At 40.9% G+C, this 22443-nt stretch overlaps 1 protein-coding gene and 1 long non-coding RNA gene across 2 annotated transcripts in view; one reads left to right on the top strand and one right to left on the bottom strand.

Moving 5' to 3' along the window:
- The window catches only part of AMER3 (APC membrane recruitment protein 3), a 41836-nt gene extending 22051 nt beyond the window's left edge, over positions 1-19785 (top strand). The window contains exon 3 of the mRNA XM_037407534.1: positions 15927-19785. The gene's annotated coding sequence lies outside the window, so the exon portion shown is untranslated. The remainder of the gene's footprint in view (positions 1-15926) is intronic.
- On the bottom strand, positions 13330-21881 carry LOC119157025. Its single transcript, XR_005107352.1, has 3 exons — positions 21782-21881; positions 20203-20291; positions 13330-14942 (listed from the first exon to the last, which is right to left on the bottom strand). It is a non-coding gene; the product is annotated as an uncharacterized LOC119157025 (long non-coding RNA).
- Between the last annotated feature and the right edge of the window lie 562 nt (positions 21882-22443).

The raw sequence follows: 22443 nt of genomic DNA, 5'->3' as shown, positions 1-22443 counted from the left end.
TGCCACCTCCTAACGCTGAGTTACAAGAATTAGTGGGTTAGTAAACTACCACTGACCTTTTTATTACTATTTTTAATTACTCATGAAACTTTTGAAAAATGCTATTGAAAAGATTTTTTAAAGTATCAGAAATTGGGACAGTATGTATTTAGAATAGATGAGTTTATTTGCAACTCTATGGTATCAAACTATTGTTCAGGAAAAAAAGGACAGGATTCCTAAATATGTTTTAGACCGACTTCCCCATTGGTCTGTAACAAATCAGTTCAGCAAAACCAATCTTTTTTGAAGAAAATTGCCTTTTGGCAATTGTAGACCCTGAGCACTCTCCATTAGGATGCGGTGCCAAATTTTCTTACTTCTAATCATCAGACTCAATCTCCTCACAATTCTGTGCTACTGCCCTGCTTCTGTTTCCTCTTTCACCCTTCTTAGCACAGATTCCTTTCTTCAGGAAGGGAAGAGATGCGGGCCTGAAGATAACATTGCTGGAAGCAGCATAAACTTTATATGCTGCATCCAGGAAAGAAGCTGCAGAGAGAATGGTTCCTTATCCACCTCCCTCTGTCTTTTCTTGCATGTTGTTTGGATACTGAGCCACAAGACTTTCAGGAAGGTCTTCCAGGAAGGGACTCCCAGACCCTCTGCTCCTGCTACTGGTGCACCTGCATGCCTCTTAACTATACGTTTCTTTGCCTCGAAGCAGAGTGATCACCTCACCCCTAACCTGACCTGCAGGCACTGTGATGTTGTCTCAGTCCTCATTTTATTTAATCACCCCAGGAAATCTTTAGAAAGTATTCTGTTATCTAATAAGAGCATCATATGGCAATCATCCACAGAATATAAATCAATAAACTTCCCCCAACAGCAATTTATCACTCATCATATCGCACAGCAATCCACTTAAGTGTTATAATTAAAGGCACAAAAATTTAAAGTGAGCACAATACAATGATGAATAATAGCCCAATACAACCATTTCATAATAGAAAAAAATCCTACCATAAAGAGAGCTTTCTCTAGCATCCAGGAGAAAAATTCCTTAATTAAATTAAGGGCCTAACTATTATCAAGTTAAGCCACATGAAGATTGAAAACCTTACTTTACTATGCTTTCAGAGAGGAGATTCCTGACTTTTTACAGGAATTAGTTAGTTCCTTAGATATAAGTCTACAGTAACATAGATATCCAAAGCAGCATAATCAATGGAAAACATTCCTACTAAGTTATTATTTGACACACAGTATATTTCTTCATGTCTCAGGGGCATACCTGAAAAATTAATCTCAATGAGAATAAAAATTTGTGCATTCATCAAAAAAATTAGAAAAGTTCATTGCTGTAACTCTTTTTCTTCACTTTTCCACCTGTACAGTTTCCACTATTACAGTATTGGGAAGATAATAGGTAAAGTCTCTTTATTAGAACACCTTGCCGATTTTTAAAGGTATGCATTCAAATTTCCTTTCCATTAATTTGCAAAACTAGTAATTTTCCCAGCTTTAACTGAAAATTAGAGTTCTCAAGTGGCTTATTTAATGGGCAGTGGTGTTACACCTGCTTCTTCAAGAAAACTCAGTTCCACTGTCTTGTGACTGCTGTTTAATCTCTCTTCATACAGGTTTCCACATTTAAAGTTGATACTGGTAACAGGCTAAACTCCCTTATATTGAGCAATGTTAAAGATAAATCCAGTGTTAAGGAAAAGCATAAACCAACTAAATCTCGCTTGGTTTAAGGGTCATGCCTTTCTTCAAACAGTCTCTTAAGATGGGAAGGGATCACTGGTGGCACTGATTTCCTTCTATTTTGTACACCACTGGCAAATACCTTCCAAAGTGGCAACTCCAAATTAATTTATAACTTAGTATTATCTCTTAGCTGCATTTCCATGAACATAAATAACTAAGAGTCTAAAGCACACTGATTTTTTTCCTTCACTGATTTCTGGAAGTCTTGTGCATTTTTTGACATGGGAGCTAACTGAAAACAGGCACAAAAAAACCCCATGCACAAAATCTTCATGTTTTTATCAAAATTCCAAATTTGGAAAACTTCTGCTCATGGTATCAATGAGGTTCACTTCAAAGGGTTTTACAGAACAGCAAGGCATGAACTCCTAGAGCCAATTCAAAACAAAAAAAAAACCCCAGAAATTACAAGATTCTGAAATTTCTTCACAGTATTTCACAAGCCTAAACTTAACACCTTCCATAATTCAAGAGTGTTTCTGAGGAATTCTGTTCTCATAAATGAGAGAGGAAGAGACAAAGAGACAGTTATGATACACAGACAGTTATGACAGACATAAATAGATAGATTTTTAGGAGAAATACTTTTATTAATATATTTGACACTGAACAGTTGCATTTATGTGAATATCCAAAACATTCATATTGGACCAGAGGAAAGCCCTATTTACCTTCTCCCCAGTAGTGACAAGGAGTGAATGCTTATGGAAAAGAATAAAAATAGGGCAATCAGTGGTATTAAGCTATCTAAGATGAGGGCAAACTATATTCATGCCAATGTGTTTATCAAACAGACCTATCTCCCATTGGCTATTCAGTATCATTTTGCAGCAATAAATACTTTTGGCCTCTATGACATTCTGTCCAAATGAATTCTACAGTTTAATTTTGCATTATATTGGAAAAAAAAATACGTACTTTACATCTACTGCCTCATCAAAATTCGGGAGCCTATTACTCTCTGTATTCTGTGAAATATTGAGTCAACCCCTTTTCACCAATGGTGTACCATTCACAGGTTATGTTCACATTCTAACAGCCATCTTTCCAAATTAATACACAAATATGCATACAGCAGGACTATTAGCTATTCTCCTGGAAACTTAAGATAATTTACACAAATATCTTAATATTTTTCATCAGGTCATAGAATCATATAATTGTTTAGGTTGGAAAAGACCCTTAAGATCATAGAGTCCAGCTGTTAACCCAGCACTGCCAAGCCCACCACTGAACCATGTCCCTAAGTGCCATATCTACACGTCTTTTAAATACCTCCAGGGATGGTGACTCCACCACCTCCCTGGGCAGCCTGTTCAGTGCTTGACCACCCTTTCAGTGAAGAAATTTTTCCTAATAGCCAATCTAAACCTCCCCTGGAGTAGCTTGAGGTTGTTTCCTCTTGTTCTGTTGCTTTCCATCTGGGAGAACAGACCGACCCCCACCTTGCTACAACCTCCTGCCAGGCAGCTGTAGAGAGCAATAAGGTCCCCCCTGAGCCTCTTCCTCTCCAGGCCAAACAACTCCAGTTACCTCAGCTGCTCCTTGTAAGACGTGCTCTAGACCTTTCGCCAGCTTTGTTTCCCATCTCTGGACACGTTCCAGCACCTCAATGTCTTTCTTGTAGTGAGGGCCCCAAAACTGAAGCCAGGATTCAAGGTGCAGCCTCACCAGTGCCATGTACAGAGGGACAATCACTTCCCTAGTCCTGCTGGCCACGTTGTTTCTAATACATGAAAGCACAGCAGTACGCTATGTGCTAGTCGAACTGAGGTGTCATGTGGTATCACTTTCTCTTTCTGCTCCAACTTTTTACAAGAAATTTTAGCCATAAAATACAGAAAACTTAACGCTACTCACTGTGTCCTTCTAAGCGACTTTCTGAAGGAAACTTGAAAACGCAGCAAGTTATTCAGTCATGATGTCTAAGTAGCCACTTTTTATCTTTTAAATACAACAGGATGTCCACATACTGGTAGATCTGCTGTTAAAATACCGTGACCTTTTAACTGATAAATCTGCAAGAATACAAATGCTTAATAAACAGAAATTGTAAGTCATCTGCCTTTATCAAGTAGAGCTTCCCTTCCCCAGAAAGTAAGGAGCAAGAAGAATGCCATGTCCAGCTGATTGTATTGCAGTTGAGCACACTTGGACTCAATTTCCCAGATACTCCAACCCATTCTACATTCACATAATTTAATCTACATGCAAGTCTACAATAGACTGTGTCCTAATTTTTGGGCATGGGGGGGGGGGAAGGGCAACAAAACAGCCTGTGCTGTGGTTATGAGATGAAAACAGGTCAGTGACTCAACATTTTCTGACAAAAAGTGCTGGGTGAGCGACCTTAATGGGCAGTCAAGATGATGGTAAATCACAGGACAGATTCTTAGGTTTAAGGACTGTAAATTCAGTGGATCCTTGCTCCAAAGACTGCCTGTGTGAAAGGGGACTCCTGGATGGCTAAGAAAAAGCATTCAACAGTATTATAAAAAATTGGGAACATATCTGGGTCACACATTCATATTGGCCAATTTCCAGTTGGCAGAATATCTCTATAGGATCTGAATCAAGAGCATCAGAGCAGCCTACATCAATGACTGAAACAAAGGAATGGGAAGATGACAGAGAAATATTGTCTTCTCCATGCAGTGCAGTGCTGGGCACAGCTTGAGTGTTACTGCAGATAACTCAGTTGCACTTGTGCTTCCATCTTTTCATTTACCTTCATTACCTTCAGGTTGAGCCTGCTTTTAGAGCAGCTCCAGTAACACTAGTAGTACCTTGCGTGTTTTCCATCATTATCCAAGCAGATCTGCCTGGATTCAACATCTGTGGCTCGCTCTACCAGGCTCCTGGTAATAACTATTAACAAAAAGACCTGCCAGTCTTCACACAGAGATGGTGAGCAGAAAAAAAGCATAGTGTCTGAAAAGAAGTATGCTAAACCACTGAAAGGTTTGCAGAATATCTAACTTAACATGAGGTTTTCACCAAGCACAAAAGGCAAGGATGGCTTAACTTCTTTAGGACTCCACAGAACTCTATAGGAGATGCTCGTTGCCCTTCAACAGGAAGGGAAATGAGCTCATCTCTCAATGTAAAATCTGCTCCACAGTTCACAGCCCCTGCAAACTGTTGTACCCCATCACTGGCACTGCAAGCTATTCAGTCTGGCAGGAAACTAGAAGTTACAAAGCCCAAAGGAAATAATTTGGTCATTTGTCCTTTGCCTACCCTGAGGTGTTTACCAAGGCATGTTCTAGACTGACTCAGTGTTTTCCCTTCCTGCTTTTCTAAGAGGCTGCTATTAAGTTGAACCCATATAGCTATATAGTTGGTTCTAAATAACAGGGTCATAAAACTTAAATAATTTACTACAGTCCAGAACCAATTGCTGTTTTTACATCATGAACAGTGCTAAACATAGCAAAGGAAGACTTCCTTCTCCCTTCCTCCCCGCCCTACACATGGCTGACAGCTAAATTTATCAGATTTTCAGCCGTGACAGTTAAAAAAGGAAGTTAGCTTCCAAAATTAAAATCACCTCCTTCAGCAATGTGAACAGAGTCACTGACACTAGTTAAGATGTAACTTTATATTAATCTCTGTAGTTACCTGCATGAAATATACTGAACCTAAAAGCAAGTTTTGAAAATAGATCTTTTTAAAATACACTAAAGAAATCAAATTCTTAGAATAAAATTTGGCTTTACTGGGATCAACATTTGCTTTTATAGCTTGTCAGAGGCAACTGAGTTTCCTTAACAAAGAAAAGCATGATTTATTGCTGGAGTTTGCCTAACAACGTAAAACCCAAAATTACAACGCCAATACTTCAAGACCCCGCAGAAACTTTTAAAAAACACCCTATCAAAACGCATGAATTCTAAACGGCAAGCTCAAAGCACAAAACTTTAGCACTTCCTTATAGACCTTATCAGACCATGCAGAGTAAAATTTACAGTCTTGTGTGCCTAAATTTAGATTTTAAAGCAGATTAAAAATGCTGACTCAGCCTGTATTTCAGCTGTATATGTTCCATTGAGTCAGACTATCGGGCTATAAAACGGGGAAATTCTAATTACATTGCTCCACAAATTAAGGAAGAGTTGAAATCATCCTGCCATTGAACTAACTGCAAGCAACAATGAGGGCATTAAGTAGATCAGCTCATCAATAATGGAATATGGAGACTTTCAACATTAAGTAGGTCAGTGGTACATATTTCTATTTTACCCTTGGATAGTCACTCAGCCGCCTACCCACAGTGAACTCAGACTGGCTCCTTTCTCTTCTTACCAGACAGTCTTCAACAACACAAAATTTACCAAATCCCCCCACCCCTGTTGAGAACCCGTGATCAGAAAATGCATGGGGATTGAAGCTGGACAGTTGAAGGCTGTCATCCAGGAAGGCTGTGTTGAGAAGTGCATTGGTATTTCTTATTTTGTTTCAGCTAGGGGTGTGTAAGGAAACAAGCTTGTGTGGCTGCTGAAAGGTACAATTCTGCATAAATCTAATCCTGATTTCCTGTATTAAATGGAATGCCTCCCATCAACAGACATTGCAGAGACTGTTGCAAATCCATGGAGATTTTCCCAGTGATTTGAGTGGGTTCTAAATCAATACCTAACATGTCTAAAACATAACATTTTGAGATACTTCTATAAAGCAATACTGATAGCTGTGTTATTTTCAGTTCTTTGGCTAAGAAAATATGAATAGAAGAATGGAAATGCACTATTTTGGAAGTCCTACTTTTCCACAGAAGCTGTAACAAATGAATTTGAATAATTTCAGTTAAAGGAAACGTGCTCTTTCTTCCTCTTTTTCAAATTGTTGCCAAAGGGATGTAAGTAGAAAGCTGCCCAGTCAGCCTACCAGTTACTTGCTGAGTCTATGCTGAAAAAATTTCAAAGCTGATAGAAAAGGAGCTGTCCAGTTCAAAGTCAACATCATCCAGCCCTGCAGGAGAGTAGGACAAGTGGAAATGCAGAAGCAACTGTCTATTCAAAATTCAGGGCAACCATGACATCTAATACCTTCAGCAAGAACGCTGTTGATTGATTAACAGAAATCTGCAACAGAATTCTTGCTGGGTACATTAATAACCAGCCAGGATATATGATAGCAAAAGGTAGTTAGAAAGCCAAACAGATTATTAATCCCTGAAAAGTTTTAATAAACATTATTTTTACTGCAACCAAACTAAATAGGAAAAGCAAAACTAAACAAACATTATTTCTTTAGGGCTACACAGATTGGACATCCCAGTGTGACATACCGCACATAGGAAGACTGAGGGATTCAACAACATAATAAAGATCAGTATTATTCAGTCTGGTAATTCCAACTGTTAAATAAGATTTTTTATTTGGGTTAGCATGGGCACAAGCTAATACAGAACACATCAGTTGTTCTATATTGATAAATTTCACTGATAGTATCATACATACATTGAGAGAAAACAAAGTATATTCTTGTATCTTAAATTATACAAAACATTCCTTATTACTTCTGTTAAAACATTTAATTGAAAATGCATCCAAAATTAATAAATACTCTAAACCATAAAATGTTAAGTCTAATATATTTACCACCCCAGGGCACTTTTCATTTGTTCTCCTTACTCTTCTTAACTGAACAAGTAATTTACATGAATAATGAAAATAATCTTATTGTGCAGCTTTTAATCTATTATTCAATAGCTGAAAGGAAAGTAAAAATCACCCTTTCTATCAATAATTCAGCTTTGGTGCTAATGCAGCCATTCAGCTGCCCCCCTCACCAGGCACTCATACATTTTTAATGCTCACGCTCTTTGTTAGAAGGTCAAATGTGTGAATTGTAGTTGGAAACACAGTTACCAGATGTGGGAAGGTCAACTATAGAAAATATTGCTATTGCCAACAAAATAAATTAGACTGGCAGGACTGTAAAGGAAAACTGCATGGTAGGTTCTTCAATACCTGGCTTTGCTGAAGACCAGAAAGATAAAGTCCAACTGCCAAAGCTGCCCTGACAGCCCTGGCTGGTAAAGAAAATGGAGCTCTTGGCAGTCATAGTAAAGTGCTGAACAAACTTCAGCTAGCTTTGTCTGATGGTGCTATCCAGTATGTATCTTAATTCAGCCTCTCCTGCAGTTACTGTTAGTCTATCTGTATCCAAATCCAGATGCTGGACAGGACAGGTGCTTTCACGCGAGCGCTATAGGCAAAGGTCAAGGATCTGGTGACAGCAGTGTTTCCCTCATAGCCCAATTTTTACTGGTTTGGATGGTACTGTAATTTGGATACCTGCCGCTAAACTTCAGACCTGGACTGCCTGGACCAGATCTCAGCATCCAATGGGTCTAGCTGGTCTCTTTACTTTCAGGGAGGCATTTTTAAAGAATTGCTCTTTAAACACCACTACAGTTTTCAAAGCCCCAGAGGTATAGATGGCTTCCTCAGCCTACCTTTCCTGCAACGTGTGAATCAGGCACTTGCAAGAAAAAATAAGAACTTTGTTAGCAAGGCTTTTTCATCTGCTAATAACCCCCTTTGAGAATGTAATTTTCTCTAATAATACAGTTACCTTCTTTGGAAAAGATCAGCATCAAAAAGTGTCTTCAAGGCTCTACAATCTTTGAGCTCAGAAAGGCACCATCTCCTCTCAAGGCTGGCACAGAAAGCTCCTCTGAGTTGTCACTAGAGAGACCTAAGAACTTTTAGCTCTCTCCCATGAAGCAGTGAATGTGGGCCTGGCATAAAGGAGTTACTATTACCTTTGCATGCTTTCCCACTCTGTTGGATGGAGGGGTTCTGGTACAGAGATGAGACCCTTCCCAAATGTTCCTGGAATAAAACATTCCTCCCCCAGTATTAGAGGCTGCCCCAGTCAGTCTCATTCCTCTGCTGAGGAGCTGACAAGTTAGCTGAACTAGAAATGGTTCCATTTCATTTCTACCTCTTTGAAAATCTACGTGACCCAACACTTTTTATGACAGAAAAAAGTGAAGGATTTGCATTATTTCATCCTGGCTCAAAATGAAGCCAATAAAAATTTATGTATTGTCTCTTGCTCTATTTCTGCTGTCTGGCCTTCTTCAATAAGCGGAAGTGAAATTAATTTGTTTCTGAGAGCATAAGCATTCATTTTAAATCTGGAATTGCTCCAGATGGAAAGTTAGACTTGTTCCTCTGTGTGTCACATCACTGCTTCATGTAGATTTCCATTCTAGTGAAGCTTTACAAAAACGTATATAGATCTATGAAATGGTTGCTTACTATCAAAACAGTATCACAATTGGCCTTATAAATACACTAAAGAGGTAAGAATGAGCAGGACTTTGTAAGCTATATCATCAAGGTTAGTTGACCATAGAGAATATTCAGGCAAGGGTCAATTTCAATTTCAATTTTGCAAAATCAAAGAATAAAGATAGTGTATTCATTTCTGTTGCTGCCATGCCCACATATTCCAGACCCAGATGTCTGACTTCCTTCCCCTTTACTCTCCATCTCCCCTCATGTTAAGTGCTGTATAAAGATCAGTTTTGGGGTTTGTATTACAAAGAGCTAGAAATGATGTCTAAAGATGACAATGGAAAGTGTACGCCCACAGATGGATACAGACAGATGGAAGATTACAAGGAACACGAGTACCAGTCAGCCCATCAGAAATGGAAATGTCATCTAGTATTATCAAAGAATCATAGAAACATAGAATTGTTTAGGTTGGGAAAGACCTTTAAGATCATTGAGTCAAACCGTTAACGCAGCACTGCCAAGTCCACTACTAAACCATGTCCCCTAGTGCCACATCTACATCTTTTAAATACCGCCAAGGATAGTGACTCCACCACTTCCCTGGTGTCATCATTTTAGGGATGGACTTGCAAACACAAGAAGCCCTATAGGAAAAAATGTTAAATTTCTTCTTTGGAAATGTAACAAGGAGACAATGCAGTCTGGCATTGCTGACTAATCATAAGCAGGAATCAATATTTAGGTAGACTAGGATACAACTGACAGGATAGAGACTAGCCTTCAGAATCCTGGGAAGGGAGGCCAAGCACCAAATGATGGATATTACAGAGTAAAAGAAATGAGGGAAAATACGCAAAGTGACAGATATTTGAGTTAGCATAACCAGACAGAAAAATACTATCTTTGTGACAACATTCTCTGTGGATAGGAAAGCCCAAGACTGTGCTTATCAAGGCCAGAGGAAAGGGAAATTTCTGTACCTTGGAAGTAATATGAACAGAACATGAATTACAGCCTTAATCATATGGATAAAGGGATTTTATGCACAGAACAGATGCAGACACAATCTGCATGTGAGAACAGAGAGAGAATTTTGAGTCAAAGAGCACTGCTGTGACTTGCAGGATAGTGGGCTGTACACAGCAAATGAAAAGGAGTTGGCTCAGGAAAATTTATTGCAAACAGACCAGTTTGGTACTTACTAATGATCGCTAGGGTCTTGTTTGCTGACCCTACCTTTAACAAGTCAGCGAATATACTACAGATGTGCAACACAACGATGACATAGGATTCACTGCAATCCAGACCGACTGTGCCTTGCAGACACAGCCAGCTTGTACTTAGCAATCAATAAGCCAGCTCCAATTGTGACACTGCTGTCTGTAAATGATATCTTTTTTTAAAACTGAAGAATCTGAGAGACTGTATTGCATTCATTACCATTTCAATCAACAGCAGCACAATGCAGCACTGACAAGATTCAAATGACTAGCCAATATAAATAATCTGAAAGGCTCATAATAGCTACAGGAAGAGATTATTTACAGACTATTTTATTATAGGCTTCCTATTTGGCAAAGATTTTGCACATGTGAGCTTGTCCCATGCATCAAACATAGGTCTGTGCAGGCAGCTCTTTCATAAAGAGAGATAAGAAAAGAAATAAGGTTGAGGAAGGCTTAATGGAGGCATGGAAAATTGATTTTCAGACTGTCTGTGACCTTGACTCAGAGGTTGAATGTGAGCTGTGAAGCAGACAATAAGGATGGGATCAAGCTGCAGACAGCAAAACTGCAAACTTTGTTTGGTATCAGAGATTACAGACAGATTCTGACAGCCTTCCCCTGCCCCTGTAATCAAGTGCACTAAACATGTGATGGTATTTTAACTTGCAGGGGCAGGTGGGTACTTTATGAAAGCAAGTGAGCTCAGGCACTTTCTCTCAGAGATAATATTCTAGAAGGTTGTTACTCAAGTCACATGATGAAAAAAGAAAAAAAAAGAAGATAAATTTCTCTACAATCAGTTATTTTATCACATTGTGATAATCCTATTTGTTCACATGCTCATGAAGTGCTTCCACTAGCTCATCTTCTGGTCTGAAATTCTTAGGGTAGATCTGCAGATACGAAAAAATTCAAACATAGTCACGAAGGTAGAGGAAAACACTGGTCTCTGGTAAACTACACATGATGCTGTTAAAGGCAGAGAAGAGTGGCTGCCTAACATTTGCAGTTTGTCACTAAATTATGGGGACAGATATAAACTGATGTGAACAGTTTGTTCAGAACTGCAGACCAACCAGGGTACTACTACATGACTGTGTTTCTCCAGCAAGAAACAGTTAAAGAGGCTCTGTCTTGTTTTTATTTCTGTGCCTTTTCTGTTGTATAACTTCAGGAAAGGAGGGGCTAGTGAGTTAGGGTAGGTCCACACTCAGTGCCTTGTCAGCACAGGTATTATTTATTATAATATTATGCAGTATATTATGCTGGCACAGCATTCTAAGGGAGATGCAGCTTGTAACAGCAGAAAAAGTTTTTACAGTATGACTTCTTCATTCCCTGGGAGTGACAGTCAGGTTTTTTTACACAAGTGGCTTCTGGCAACATCACTGTTTGTCACATCACACCCCCGTGTCCTGACCTGTGCATAACTGCATCATAGCAAAATCTGTAGTACAGTCCTGGCCTTTTAGTTGTGGAGGAACCTCTGCTCTACCTAGAAAACACCACTTTGGCTTCTTAAGACCTCTAGAGTGGCGTATATAAAGGCTGGAGAAGGACAGGGAGTACGCATTGGATTTCTTCCCTGTCTAAAGCTCATTCTGACACAGGCTGAGAATTTGAGGTCTACAAGCAAGCAAAAATGCAGCGTTCAGAGAAGTAATATTACACAAAGGACTGATTTACAACAATAAGATCCTTTGGTCCTTGTGCAGAGTTCCTCTTAACTCATGGGGCACCAGCACGGCTGCAGTCTTTCTGTGCTGGTGGTCAGACTTCAGCAAGACTGAAATCCAACCTGCTATTGCAAGCAGAATTGGGAGTTCCCTAAAAAACATGCTTCTGAATAGAAATCATAGGACTTATTTTTGCTAGTGTGCAATAGTGTGCTCAAGGCACTATTCTGAAATGATGAAGTGACTGGGAAATGAAAGCACTTCCTGCAAAATATTTTGTTTTTAAAAAATTGGGCCAATTCATGATTACAGTGTTTTAAAACCATACTTTTCATGGTAAGGGAGTTTCTAAATATCTCCCTTTATGGCAGACCACTGAGATAGATCATCTGTCTGTTTTGTGCATGCTGCTTGTGATCAATTCTGTTCTACTAATCGGCAAATCTTCTAGGCATTGAGGCATTTTTCCTATTTTTCTGCAAGGATTTTTTTTTTCCCAGTAAAACTGAATTTTCACAAAGAATATTTAAACTTTTCAAAAGTAGTGTATTCCCCATCTGAAAAATCACTCTGTCAGAAAATTCCCAGCTAACTTCTAATCTACACAACCAGCTGGAGCAATTAGCTCTGCGTGATAGCAGAGCTATTAAATAACCTTGACATCAAGGTTACAGTAATTCAATGGCCAGGCTAGACAAAGAATGCTTCAGGGCATTCCCTCATGGTAGAAACAGCTACTGCAAAAAGCCTGCCTTGATTTCCCTTTCCCACTGTCTGCTTAAATTAAGTTAATCAGCTTTCTTTCTTTCTTTTTTTTTTTGGGGGGGGGTGGGGTGGGGTGGGGTGGGGTGAGCATTAAGGTCTCTATTGATCTTCTAATCCATGCTGTTTATTAGGCTTCCAGTCCTGAATTCCTTGATTTAGACTCTCCTCCTGTTCCCCTTCAACTGCAATCAGCAAGCTTTTCTCCTAGCTTGGGGTGTCCATATTAGCCCAATCTTCCTTCAGATACATGGTTCACTCACCTAATCACTCTTAATTATGAGGCTGAGATAACACAGACATATCTTTGTCCCTGATGAGAGAAGGAGAAACCTTATAATGCAAGATTCTTCATCCCAGGCCCTTGAGGGACCAGCGGCCCTACATTCTAACTTGCCCCTGCCAGTAATAACTCCCAAGACACTCCTCTCTCTAGCAAAGGCTACATCAAATATTTTTAAACAGATTTCCTTAGGCACATGAGCAACTGATCTTGCAAAACATCCCTTTTGGCCTTAAAGGGCCAGTGTTCTGCTGCAGTGAACAAAAGATTAAAATAGGTAACCTCTAGAAAACTGTATGATGAAGAAGAAAAATAACAAAAAAAAAATCAAAGCATGTACAACAAGCCTTAGAAATTCAACTGACAAAGGAAAAAGTCACACCAGAAACAAGAAAAATCTTCAGATGTGCTTGTAGGTGGAAGGAACTGAGAGTGAGGGCATCACTGAGACTATCCCACAGTTTTAATTTGCAGGTACAGCTGAGATGTCACAAAAACTGCATCATAAAAGGGGAGCTGCTAGAAAGAATTGATTAATTAAATAATGCCAGTGCAGGCTGAGCTGATATCCGCCCATAAATTCTAGGGAATCTAGATGAAATGACTGAGCTGCCTAGGAAATATTAAAATGTCAGACATTCTACATGACAAGTGGACTTAGCAGTTAGGATGGCGGTATCTCGGAAATGACAGCGCAGAGCGCCTCCCGAACGGCCAGGCAGGCGCTCAGGGCCAGCAGAGGCAGCGGCCAGAGCCGCGGCTCAGCCCTCGCTGGCTCCGCCGGCCGTGCCGCTGCTCTGCCGTGCCACCTCGTGCTCGCCGGCGGACAGCACACGCCTTCACGAAACGAGTTACCTGCACAAGTAATATAAATATAATCAATAAAGTCCCCCTGCCTCAAACTTTCCGAGACCATAATAATGTACAGGCAGTCTATGCCGGGTGACACAGCTATAAACAGGACACATGAACACTGGAATGCTGTACTTTCAAAATTCTTTCTGTATTCTTGTGAAGGCCAAGATGTTCACAGATATTTTCGGATTTTCCAGCGACTACAGGGCAGTTTTGAGTTCATAGCAATTCAGATTGTCGTGTAAGACCCACATGGTGGACATTCCTCACAACTACTACCAGAGCCATTTTATTGCCTCCTGTCCTTGTCCTCTGGGCTGCCAAGCCACACGTCCCAGGGCCCAGAGCAGTGAACACATATTCGGAAGTTCCCTATCCTGTTACCAACTCTGATGCTGACGTGTAGCATTTTGAATAAGCACCTCACCACACTGAGCCTTTCACTCACCTCACTGTAAAATAGATACGACATTTATTTCAGCCGTGTGACAGGGCTTTGGTGTGATTTTTCACAGCAGATGGGGCTTTAGAGATCTGCAAACTACATTAACAAGCTGACAGTGCCTCTGAAGACAAGGCACACATTAGGAGCTTAGCACAGAACATTCAACAGAAAGAAGTCGCAGCAACCCAAACAGATGAAGAAGGCCTTTGCATTTAGCAGCTTTTCATGTTGTTTTTCCAAGCACATTCTAAACTCTTTTGCTTTTTTCAAGGACTGCCAACATTCAGGTTATGTAGGCATTTTCAGGTGCCAAAACTCTCATTTTTGGCAAGCATTCAGTGACTTGGGGCATGGCAAAGAAACTGTGCTTGTTAGCAAAAAAAATTAGGAACAACACAACTTGGGACTCAACTTGATGAATTCCTCACTTGACCTGGCCTCAACAACGCTGGCATATAAAGCCTAACCATGAAATACATCTGTTATGTAAAGACATTGCAGCAAGGACTCCGCTGCCTGCAGCTGCGACAGCAGAGCCACACAGAGGTAACGTACCCGGAGATCAGCCACGAGGTGTCAGAGCTCCACCAGCCGTCCTGCTGCTTCCAGTCCCGCCGGCAGTCCTGCATCCCAGCATCGGGAACCCAACACGCTCCAGCAGCTTCCAGGCTGTACTGCACAGTGCTAAAGGAGGCAAGTTAGTTCATCAGTCACTTTTAACCTGTGAAAAAACCACCGCCAGATGAAGGAAAATAAACTGTAGTAAGTTTATGAATACCACAAATTCCTGTGCTGGCCTGCCAAATACCACTGCAGTATTTATGTTTGGGATTCTCAAAGGATCAGGCCTCCTCCCTGCTTGGGAAGCATGCCTGGGTCAGGGGAGCAGGCAGGAATGCGGCTATTCCCAGCCACTTTGAACATGGGCACAAATTGGGGAGCCATTTATGCAACTGCCTAGAGAAGCTGACAGACTGGCTGTGTCCAGGAGACCTTAAGCATCAGTTTCTAAATAAGAATAACTAAAGTACTGAAGGAGTACAGAGGTGTCTTCCATTTATAAAAACTGAAATGTAAATGAAGCTGGTAAGAGGGAAATAACTGCTTTTTACTTAATTAAGCCACCTACAAGCACATCTGAAGATTTTTCTTGTTTCTGGTGTGACTTTATCAGTTGAACTTCTAAGCCTTGTTGTACATGCTTCTTAAGAGCTTGCACTAAGAACCTGTTATAAGTGAGCTCCTGCTGATACAGAGGTGACTTTGGTGAATATGTCCCCATCATGGGGATGCCCTGCCCTGTTCATCAGGCAGGCTGCCCTCCTCTCCCTGCCCAGTCACATTTCTGCTGCCTCCTCCTTGCAATGGGCAGAGGTAAGTAACATATTTAAGTAACATTAAGCAACAGATCCACTGGAGTTCCAGGAAGAGAGGGATTTTGATGCTAAGCACTGCAGTATTTTGTGACTGAAACACTACTTTGAATCAACAAACTAGGAAATCCTTACGTCATTGCTAATCTGGCCCTGGTTGCACTCTGGTGGTAGCCAATTTCTATTTTTGGTTTTAGTTATTTTCCTTTGTTCACTCTTTCAACTATTAATTCTATTGTTAAACAGAACCCTGAAATAAATATGTGAACACAAGATGTCTTTGCTTATATTGCAGGTGCAACGCTGAAGAATCCATTTGTAGATATGGATGCTGCCCCCCCCCCCCCCACGTGTAATATAGCATGACATAGTTCCATGACGTTATAGCGGTATCAGAATCAACAAAGATTTCTCTCTAGAGAAACCACCCGAGGTGTTGCAGCAGAAAACCATGACTAATATAGTTAGGACTTCTTGACAACCACACGGCCCTGAAACCGTGTTTGCAGATGAGTGGTAACTAATACTCTTTTTTAATAAAAAAACCCGCAAGACCCAAACTTCAGTAGGATTTTGAACAGTCATGCCATGACAAGAAGGTTTAAGAAAAAAAGATAATATATTTCTGTCAAACTGTGCCACACAACAACTGGAAATACCACTATATTTTTAAAACACAGGTATGTGCAAAATGAGCATTGACTTGGGCAGTTGGTATGAAGAGGTAAAATTGTTTTCTGTTGTACTAATTTTTTCTTGAATTTTACAGAAATGTTTTATATATTCTATGGCAACTGTTTAATGACCTTAAAGTAACAAGGACTGCAGATTATAGTAGTATGGCCAGATTTACTACCTGAGGAAAGGCATTTTGTAAACATACAAATAAAAATATCATGAAGCATATTATAGGATGCCCTATATTGTCCAAAGACATGTATTTATCATGTAACAGAAATGGCGAATAGGATAAAGAGGTATACTTGAAAATTGCCATCAAAAAGATAACACTTGATTCCATTCTAAAGGAGAGAAAGCGTGCTGCTTATATCCATAATGGCTGTACTTAACCTTATACAAAGTCGTCTTTTTCCAGTTAAAAAACAATCTCAAAGTACTAGGTAGGATACATTGCTAACCCAGTTTTCATATTTTTGTGGCATCCTTGGAGTCAGTTTAACAGAACAATCATTATTTTCATACTCCTGTTTGAATCTGGTCTTGGCTGTCTCATACTGAGAATAAAGTGAAAGACTCCCTGGAAATATTCCGCTCTCTCTAGTGACAATATAAGGCTCCTAGACAAATACCTTAGATTAGATGCCTAAATTTTGATGTCTAAAGTAAATAATTTATAATGCCAAGAATATATAACCACAGTATTTAATTGATGACTGCATTTTGCAGAATTTGGATTTTAAAAAAGCATAATGCATTAAGACTATAATGCTATAAGATAAAATCACGTCCCCTAGATAAGGTATGCACTTTCTCAGTATTAGTCTATGATTACCAAGATGAAAGGAGTTCTCTCTCCAGCACCTCAACACTGCCAATATAAGCTGACTTTCAGTCAACTTACCATAAGTATCTCCTGATAATAGAGATTATAGGTGCCCAAGACACTCTTCCAATGGCACAAAACTACATTTCAGAAGACTGCTAAGAACTTGCCATTTAACCTGTGAAAGCCTGAAATGCCAAGCAGTTCATCATACAGGCATTCTTTCCTGAAATACTAAATGACACAGTAGATTCGGGCTAATCAAATAATAATAAACATTGGGCTTAACATTCCAGCAACAGGCAGAGTCCATACAGAAACTAGTTCCTCACACAAGTGATCCCTTTCCTTTTGAAATTACCACGCTACCTTCACTTACCAACACTCTCTTGTAACAGAGCGCACAGCACCTCAAGGGAGCAGTCAGAATTTCTGAACCCTGTACCATACTGCACATCTCTTCCCTGGATTTCAGGCTGAGTAACCAACACCATGGAGGAAAAGAAAGGCAACAGGAGAAAAGTCACTTTGCTGCCACATAGCAAAGGAGACAGTATTTCGCAGGAGACTTATTTTTTCTGCCTTACAGGCACAGAGCAACAAATTATTTGTCTTTATCTCCCAAGCTGATGCCTTCTTTCTCCTGCTGTTGCTCTTCTCCCTCTAAGTCCTACTCATCAGTCAGAGCTACTGAGTCCCTACTGCTGCTTACATTAAAACTATCCAGATCTCCTCTCCTGCAGTCTCACAGCTGACTTCTGCTCTCCTCGCTGACTTTAAAGCTGGGCTCTGTGGCACTGTCAGTGCCCAGAGTGGTTTCCTTGTGATACAAACCACAGGCAATGAGACCAGACAGGGAAGGTGGAAGGCTTTCACTCCTCTTATGCAGGCCCAGCATTGACACACACAGCCCACAGTTTCACATGCACACTCTTCTGCTGGGGGCGGCAGGGAGGCATGTAGATTTATGATCCACCTGCAGCTGTTGAGATTATGGACACATCTAATACTAGCAGTAAGTATATTGCACTCTGAGATTCAAAGGCCCTGGGTTCAATGCGTGCTGCCAAAAGAACAACTGTGGATCTGCATTACACACCATGGAAAAAATGCCTGTGGGTAGTCTATTCTAGTTCTCCCCATGGAGTTACGTGACTCCTAATGCAATGTTGGGGGAAGCACAAAAGTCTTCAGGGCTTAAACATTCTCCATTTAAAGAACTAACAGATAAATCTACCTATTGAATAAGGTGTTTACCAATATTGGATTTAAACTAGTTTGGAGAAAAAACTTTAAATTAAACTTGTTATATTACATGAGCAATGTCTCCTTAGGAAATGAAGACATGGTGAAATGAATCCATACATGTGAATATTCAATTCCTCATGCAGTGTGTAGCTATGAGAACATGTTTCTTTGGCCTGCTTTCAGACTAACATATTGTCAATTTTCCTTTGGTGTTAGACAGCTTTTTAATTTTTAAATGGATAATGCAGAAAATTAAGATAAATTATGTAAAATTTTACAGTATTGTGGCTACAAAATTTCAGATCAGCTTCTATAAAACTGCTCATCTATTTAATGTCCCATTTTTACAAGAATGGAAGCTGTGACCAGTTGTGTCCACACATAAGATCAGAATAATAATTAAAAGAACAACAATACCTTTGTGCTAAAGGCAACCTCCATAGAGGAAAAAAAGAGATTTTTTCCTCCATCTCATAGTTCACTAAAATGTAGAAGAATGTTCTGGAAAAACTATTTTAAGAAACTATATACTGCTAAAGACATCAGTCTTTGACATTCCTTTCCTTAATGCAGAGTTCACTGGTGTTTCAGAGGTGTTCTAGGAACTCTCAGCACGTAGACTAGTACCAGAGTACCCTTAATAAAACCCCACTTACTGCTTTGAATGGAGAAAGCACTCACCACTTTAAGAACTGGAGTGTAAATAATCTCATATGACTAAAAATGTCGGGAAAAAATGTAGGAAGAAGTATCAGACCCATGTGAACTGTCAGGTAAGTGTTCCTTCCAAAAGCAAAGTATTAAAACGGCATTCAGGTATTCCAGTCAAACATAAGTGATGTGAGCTTAGCAACAAGTCATAGGGTAATATTTTGCTTCACTTATGATATTTCGTCGTTGTAAGTAAGTTGGAGCATTTGGTGGCAACATATTGTAAGTGCTTACACTTTGCGGCAAATGCACAGGACGCACAATAAAGCTGCAGGTAAACTGCGGGATATTTAAGAAAGAACGATGTTTCATATTCTGGATTCTACTTAATGAAAACAGTAAAGACCAGTGGCACTTCTTGATGGACAATGTACATGCATGGTACATATATATATATATATATACATGCATAATGAGTGTGTATACACACCTAAAAAGGTTTCTGCAAACTTGTTGAGTTCAAGAATAGGGAAAAAGTCTGACGCAGGTAGCATTTAAAAATCCAAGTAGCAGATTAATAAAATTTTCAGTACATGTATGATTTATTATATAACTAAGATACATGCATTTATATGCTGTTTAACGTTATTTTGTTAACTATTTTTCATATATATCATATCTGATGTACATATGCTTTATGTATTATATTTTAGTTACCATATTCTACATTACATATTAAAGTCACTTGGATACAATGTTATGTTTGGTCTCTAATTAACATTCCTTTATTGTTTTACATGATATTAATGAATCACTATTTTCCAGCACTGTGAGTTTGTTATACAGCAAAAAGCCCCTACTGCTTATGAAGTATTTATTAATTCTTTTTTAGATCCCCAGACTATATTGGAGGCTTATAGAGGCAAAACTCAGTTTCTCTAAGGAGAAACCTGGCTTATCAGTCAATTAGCACTGGGAGAATCAGAACAGTGAGATCAAATACTACCTACTGTAATCTTATCCTGAGGAAGTTAGTGGATTATCAAGTGTATGTCATTTGGGAAGTGGATTAGTTTCTAAACATAGTGCCATGTGTAAGAAGAAAGGAAGTTCTAGCCTTCTGAGGAATTAGTGCTGATCTAACAATTTAACAGAAGCTCATCCTTACCTCTTACAACATGCTTTATAAATTATCTGGTTGACTCCTTAAAGAAAGTACGCATTTCCAGGTGTCCCATCTTCATAAGTCTCACCTGTCTGAAGAAATAAAAAAAATAAATGGAGTTAAATCTGGCATAAAAGGACAGACTAAAGTTTGAAGCTTAATACTAAGTATAAATGCACATCATATTTGCCTTATCTTTCTAACTGTGGAAAACCATTTAAGTAAAAGGATATTTACAAATACTTTGAAACTTCAGCAAGGAAGAGATACACTATTTTTTAAGTTCAAAACCACACTTTTCAATTTACTTTTCTGTAGTCATGTTTTAAATATATCTATACAGCTCTCAGCTTTATAAATACTTTAAAACAATGTGATAAGAGCTAGCAGAAAAGTTCCTTCAATTGTTATCACAAAGAGTATTTAAAAAGAAAATCGTTAACACTACTACAAAACTTGTTAATCCATATTCTACCATAGGTTAAGATTCATTTGCATCCAGACATACAGCGCAAGTGCCACCTGAACTCCTATACCATTATAGTATATTTTCTAACCTGGGAACTCCAGACTGACTCTGTGTGGTGCTAGTCACCATAGCATTTCCACTTGAAAGTCAAGGAGCACTCAGGATGCTAAGCAGGTCCCTGAATAGTAACTTTAGTCTTATATTATTTAAAAGGATTCAGTCATAAGCATCTGTCACTCAATTACAAGGACTTTTTAAAGCAACAATTTGCTTAATGTTAATATAATTGTATCCATGCACTAATGCTCTTAAGAAAACTGCAGAAAGGGAAGGGAGAAGGCCAACCTGCCCATGATGGAGCACCAGTACACTGACAGCCGGTACAACCTGAAATGCAATAGCAACCGCTCAAATGCAAGAAAGTGCTAAACCACACACGTTCCTATCAGTGGGCCTTTAGTAGGAGCCCAGAATCCTCATCATCTTGAAAAATGAGGAAGGTAACGACAGGTGGATAACGAGAGGGCCATAATTCAGCTGACAACACGTTAAGAAGGAGCCCCTTTCTTAATGCTGTATGGAACGAAGAAAGGCACACTGGGGTGATTACAGAAACAAGCAAAACACCGGGAAACACGCACATGTGGTGATGCACTGGGGACGTGCCAGATGACAGCCCAAGATGCCCTGACATATTTCCCTGCTGTGGGTGGGGGTCATGGCAGCAGGGGCCAGGCCAGGGGAGCTGCTCTGCTCCAGTGGGTTGGGGCTGGGGCCTCCCACGGGCTCCCCTCACGCAGCGCTCACCCATTGTGCCCACAGATGGTTTCAATCCCTGACGCACAATCTTTCTTACAAACAGCCAGCCTCAATTATCTTCAGCTGAGCAGCTTGTGCCTCCGATTTCAACTTTTATAGCAGCACCGGTTAACTTGTAAGCATGAAGCACATGTGGTTACGCACAGCACGAGGAGCCCAGCTGTGGAGAACAACGCCCACACCTGACAGTGGCTGCCTGGGGCGCTCCCCTAAGTGCAACCAGTGGCTTCTAGGGCCTCCTCCACATCAGCCCTGAGCCAAATAACCCGCGTCCGTTCCCTCCTTGGGATTTACCTGTGTGGTCCCTGCAGCCGCCCACCCCTCAGGCCAGCCTCTCCCGCTCACCAGCCACGGACGGCTGCCCACCCTCACCCCCGCAAAGCCCCGAACTGCAGGAGAGCGGGGCGGGCTGCGGCGAGGCATGTCCCCGTCCAGCCGCCCGCTCCCCGCCGGCGCCCGGTGAGAGGCCCCTGGGAGGGAGGAGCGGGGCTGTGGCGGCGCCGCCTCAGCGCTAGCGGCGGAGCGAGAGTGGGGCGGCTGAGGGGCTGCCCGCCGCGGCGCTGCTCTGCAGGGGTGCCGGCGAGCCCCACCGCGGCGCGGCGGCCGGGGAAAGCGGGGACCGCGTCCCCTTGGCAGGTGGAGGCTGTGGAAGGGCCCGAGGGCGCCCACCCGCCTTTGACGCCCGGCCCTCCAGAGGGGACGCAGCCCTGAGGTGATGGCGCTTGCTGCGGCCGGCCAGCACAGTGCAGAGAGGCGGTGCCTCGGGCCCGCCCGGCCAGGTGGCGTTGGCGGGAAAGGGCCGGCCCGGCTCCTCCCTGTGCCTCAGCGGGGAGTGCAGGTGACCCCGCAGGCCCCTCTGGCGGGCTGCGCAGGGCCTCTTCGGGAAGGCGGAGGGGGGTTGTTCTGGAAATTCCGGTGAGGGGCACAGCTCTTGGCCGGGGAAGGCTCTCATGTGC

Source organism: Falco rusticolus, chromosome 13 (genome assembly GCF_015220075.1).
Source record: "Falco rusticolus isolate bFalRus1 chromosome 13, bFalRus1.pri, whole genome shotgun sequence".
NCBI lineage: Eukaryota > Metazoa > Chordata > Aves > Falconiformes > Falconidae > Falco > Falco rusticolus.
This window is presented reverse-complemented; position numbering and strand designations above follow the sequence as displayed.